This window comes from Panthera onca, chromosome B1 (assembly GCF_046562875.1).
Source record: "Panthera onca isolate mPanOnc1 chromosome B1, mPanOnc1 haplotype 2, whole genome shotgun sequence".
Taxonomy (NCBI): Eukaryota; Metazoa; Chordata; class Mammalia; order Carnivora; family Felidae; genus Panthera; species Panthera onca.
In genome coordinates this window covers 84,751,365-84,757,077 of record NC_138342.1, presented here as the reverse complement: position 1 = coordinate 84,757,077, position 5,713 = coordinate 84,751,365, and positions in this window count along the sequence as shown.

Here is a 5,713-nt window from a genome sequence, read left to right as displayed (position 1 = left end):
AGTGAGTTAAGTGTCTGACTTCAGCTCAGGTCATGATCTCAGGGTTCATGAGTTTGAGCCCCACATCGAGCCCTCTGTTGTCAGCCCAGAGTCCACTTTGGATCCTCTGTCTCCCCTCCTCTCTCTGCCGCTCCTTCGCTCATTCTCTCTCTTTCTGTCTCTCTCTCCAAAATAAATAAGTAAACTTTTTTAAAAAGTGCATCTTGGGGCACCTGGGTGGCTCAGTCAGTTGAGGGTGTGACTTCAGCTCAGGTCATAATCATATGTTTGGTGGGTTCAAGCCCCACATTGGGATCTATGATGACAGCTCAGAGCCTGGAGCCTGCTTTGGATTCTGTGTCTCCCTCTCTCTGCCCCTCACCCACTTGCACGCACGCTCTCTCTCTCTCTCAAAAATAAACATTAAAAAAAAATTTTTTAAGTGCATCTTGATACAAAGCCCAAAAATATATATTTTTTGAATATCAAACTTTCTTTACTTTCTAAATACATGGGCAGGAATTTCTCTTAATTATTATTACTATTTTTTTTAACATTTATTTATTTTTGAGAGAGAGAGAGAGAGAGCACGAGTTATAGCCACTATCATAATATCCAACATGCCTTGAATCATTATAATGTATCTGATATTTCAAAAGCACTGGTTAGAGGTGCCTGGGTGGCTCACTTGTGTTAGTGGCTGACTCTTGAACTTGGCTCAGGTCATGATCCCAATGTTGTGGCATCAAGCCCCGTGTTGGGCTCCACGCTGAGAGGGCAGCCTGTTTAAGATTCTCTCTTTCTCTCCCTCTGCCCCTCTCCCCCGTGAATGCTCTCTCTCTGGGAAAAAAAAATACTGATTAATGTATTCTGAGTAATAACTATATAGATATCAAATAGGTAGTATCATTGTTTTCGTTTTATAGATGAGAACAAGATTCCTAGAGCAGAAAAACTTTGGCTGAAGTTGTTCTGTCGTTAAAGAGAGGGTACCTGACATGAACTAGAGCCTGTCCTCTGAGAAACTATCCTCCCCTGACTCCCTGCTTATGTTCAGCTCATCTGGTTCAAAATGCAGTTCTATTTTTCAAGAAAAGGAAACATTCATTCCCATTCTATGAAAAAAGTATGCCTATGAAATAAGCCCATTCCATCAGCTATTTGAGACTATCCCACCCAGGGGCAGCTTTCTGAGGAATAACAAAAGTCACAATTTGCAAGGGAAGAGCAAATTTTATAAGATCAAGGATGATAAATCAGTAAGATTTCTCCTTGGCAAATTTCTCAAAATATTTCCCCAAACCTGGAGAGTTACTTTCATTTATTTTCTATAAGATGGTAGAAATGGAGTAGAAATGACAGTGCTTTGAAAAGATAAAGAAAGTGGTTCAATATTATTTTCATTTATTACTTCCTGTGTAAAGTTTACATTTAGGGTTCAGGATAATGTTGTGTTTAGTCTATACATTCCTTTTGAGAAACTTCCCTCATGCATGTGAGCACCTCAGACTTAGACTCATTACAAATCTCATTTGTGGACCCTCGGTGTTTACCCTTCTTTTGATAATTTTCTCGAAAAATAATTTCTCTCTCTTGCATACTTGTCCGACCAGTTATAGCCATCACAACTTAAAATGGTCTCTGCATTTAGTCATGCTGCTAACTGCATGAATGACACTAGCAGGTTAAAATAAAGTATACATTTAAAGTATATAGGATTTAGAATTCTTTTGATCCTCAAATTGTGCTCAGCTTTGTGGTCTGTGCAAAGCAAAGCTATTAGCTGAGGAAATGAAGATATCTGAACACCCTATGTTTCTATCCTTTGATGTTAAAATTAGAAATGGAATTGCAATAACTCTGTAGGTATTATCAGATTAAAGTAAACAAATGTCAGTAAGATGAAAACCAATTCAATACCTTAAGCAGTATCATGAAAGTAAAATAGAACTTGAATTCACATATCAGTTCTAAAGACAAAGTGTGATAGAATAGAAAGAACATGGGCTTTGGAACAACACAACTCTGTTATCTTAATTAAGTTACCTAACTTTTCCAAGCCTTAGTTTCCACGTCTGTAAAATGGGATCCATACTATTTAGTTTAGACATAAAATAGATATTAGAGATATTGAATATAAAACAATTGTTAGTTAAGTCACTTAACGTCAATCTCCCTACCCTTCTTGTGCCTATTTACAACAAGTACGGTTGATATAAAAATCACAATCATTATGAAACAACTTTGTAAATTCTAAAATGCTGGCAACTGTAATAGCAGCAGATTATCTTCATTTGGAGTTTTTAGCTGCTACTACATGAGACACATGATTAGGTATAAATTGCCTTCCCTTGGGAGAAACGTTGATGGTTGGGATACTTTCATAGGCTAAAGTTTGTCTCTCACTTGTATTTTTCAAAATTTTCCTAATTTCTAAAATATATGAATTTTTGATAACGAACCACTTTTTATTTGTCTCCCATATGAAGGTGAACGGTTCTAAGAGGAAATTAAAATTTCTATGAGAAAGAAAAACTGAAAAATGTGGTTTAAGTGTCTGGGCAAGTGGGGTGTCTAAAATGGACATCCAGAATCAGATAAGCATGCCCACCCAGGAGCAGACCTCCCCACCTGCAGGGCTACTGATAGGATGTACACACAGCATGCAGGAAGAAAGGTAAATACATGATCCTTGTATCCAGCTCACTTCCCAAGAAGAACAAATGGGGGAGATAGGCATGAACAATTTCTGCTACCAAACTGACCCATCAAATTAAGTCATTCATCCTCCATGGAGCAAAATGTGCAAGAAAGTGGAAAGGGGCCAGGAGAATATCATTATCAAAAAACTCTCCACATAAAAAGAGATCACCCAGAGTAGGGAAGAAACAGCTCTTCACTCAACATTGACAGATTTACTAACCTCTTGTTGGGACACACATTTTAATTGAACACAGACAAGTTTTAAAAATAATCCTTCTGCTATTCAGCTCTAAAATTTACTCAGTAAGTTAGGTGTTGACATGGTGTTAGAATTCACACGGTAAAAGTCATCATGGCAGTTGCCATTACCATACATTTGAGCCCGGCACTGAGCTATAGCCTCTCTCTGTACTACTTAGTAAAATATCTCCAAGCAGGTATTATTTTTCTCATTTAACCTCTCCCAGAGTTTAAATAATTCATATAAAACCACACAACTTGATAGTACGTAGTAGAACCAGAACTTAAATCATAATTTGTCAAAGCAAAGCTTGTAGTCTAAATATCATATGTATGTGTATACAGACACACACACACACACACACACACACACACACACACTCACACATATATAGGCTTTTTGTTTAACATAACAAACTCCTGTATCTTTCCATTTCTCCATATCCATATCCATATGGGAGACAAATTTGGGTCAGAAGTCTTCATATGTAAATATATAAAAACTCACCTTCTGTATGTCCAAATTGGCAGGAAGAACAGTCTTTCACTGAGTTTTCCTTTCCAAGGTTTCATAAAGATTCCCCCCAAATTAGTCATTTGAACAGATTAGATATACCCATTATTACTCTGTAGGACCTGACCTACAGCAGCACCCCCTGCTGGCCTACATCGGTTTCTCACAACCAAGTTCCAATACTTGTAAAGAGCAGGGTCTGTTGTCATTGCTAACACCAACCGGGTCCAACATTTTGGTGCGAGGCCCTCTCAGTGCAACTGCTGGTCTTGCAGTGTTTCTTCAAGTGTCCTTACAGAGGACACACCTATCTTCAATTTTATGCTCAGCAACAGCTGTCCCATAGGTGTAGCCCCAGTGTTATAGGCCTTTATAACTTGGGTTTTTATTTACTCATTTGCATGACTCCTCCTTAGGACACACGGTTTGCCAACAGGACAGTTGAGTTAGAGTCAGTTCCAGTGGAAGCCACCTAAGGGAGCTACAACCTTCCAACTTTTAGTTCAGGCCCACTGTTCCTCTTTCTGTCTCTTATTTCAGCAGTCTTGTTTTTTTCTTTACCGTACAGCCTTGTTAAAAGATACCTGATCTATTCTAAAGTTTTTGATAACTTTTTACTTCACAGCAAAGAACTTCAGGTCTTGACCCCTTCCTGCCCAAAAGATCTCTGTGCTCATAAAACAAATCTTTGTAGCTTTTCACCAAGAACTCCCTGCTACCCATAGCAATGAGTAGGAAGAAAGGGCATCAGGTCACTTCTCCATGCTGATTTACTAAATACGTGCAGATACACTCTTGCTATAAAAAGCTCTCTTTTCTTTCCCACTTCTTTTCATCTCCCCAATATTGCATCATTCCAAAATAAGTGTGCATCTTATCTTACCTATGGGAATCTACATAATTTTTCTCTGATATCATAGGTATGGTATATACCACCAATATATACATTTATGTTGATCCTCTTATCTTTCCATCTAGTTTGAAAAATATATTTTCTCTAAAATTAATCCCAATATCTAGATCTTACTTTTTCCTAACTGTTGGGGGAATTTGCTCCTTCTTTCACTAATTTAATGCATTCCTTCAACCATCATATTCTTGTTTGTATTATTAGCAACATGCTTGCATTTAACATTGTTTTCAGTATGCCCACCCATGTGCTATCATTTCTTCCTCCCAGGTTTCTTGAATGCACTGTCTATGTCTGTACTTGTTGTTTCTATATTCTCACCTTTCCATGTCTTCTTAACTTATTTACATTCTCCTTTCCCTAAATGAAACCTTAATCCCTAAGGCCAAGAATGGCTTTCTTCTGACCAAAATTAATATTCTTTCCCCAGCACCTTTTCTTTTGTTCCTCCTTATAAAAACTGATGCCTGTTCTTGATTCCTGCATCTTCTCTTGTGGCCTTGAACTTTGCCAGTTGCTCTTACTTTTCTGTACCATTTTCAGGAGACACATCACCCATGTTCACAGGTTGAATGATGCTGGATTCACAAATCTCTGTGTTAAGCTCTGATTTCTTCCCCAACTTTGAGCCTCTTCCTCTAGCATCCATCTCACAATTGGAAGCTGCAGCCCATGAATTTGGCACGCCTAAATTGGATTCACGATTCTGTCCCCGTTCCACCTCCACACCTCTAACTCCTCATTTCAGAAATGAACGTTAAAAAATCGTAGATTTATCTTTGCTTATCTTCTTTTCCTTTCTTATATTCAATCAGTCATCAAATTCTGTAAACATATCCATCAAAATGTCTAAGATGTGTGTTTTCATTTTATCCAAACTCTCACAGCATCTTGTCTGAGTTATTGCCATGGTTTCTCAACTGGTCAATCCAATTTCAGTCTTTTTCTACATCCTGAACATTGTGTTCAGTTTAGCTTTCTAATACATGGCAGTCCTGTTTTCAACACATAAAAATCAAGTCAAATTTCTCACTCTGGCTTTTTAGTTTATGAAAAAGTGGTTTCACTTATATCTCCAAACTGCTGTTGCTTTGAAACATAACATTCTCTCCGGTTGTGTTTGCTCACCTCTTCCTCTAATTTTTGTCGGATATTTCCCTCCCACTACCATCATACACAAGCATTCCATGCTCCACATTGTCTCAAAGATTTTTATAATTCTTTTCTTCAGATGAAAATCATACATCAAAATCCTATCCAAGAACAACACTCTCCTTCCAACCACATTCATCGCTATGCTTCACTTTCTTCCTAATCTGGGTAACAATTGTTTGTCCCATGATAAAGATTGTACCCTTTCCAGGGAT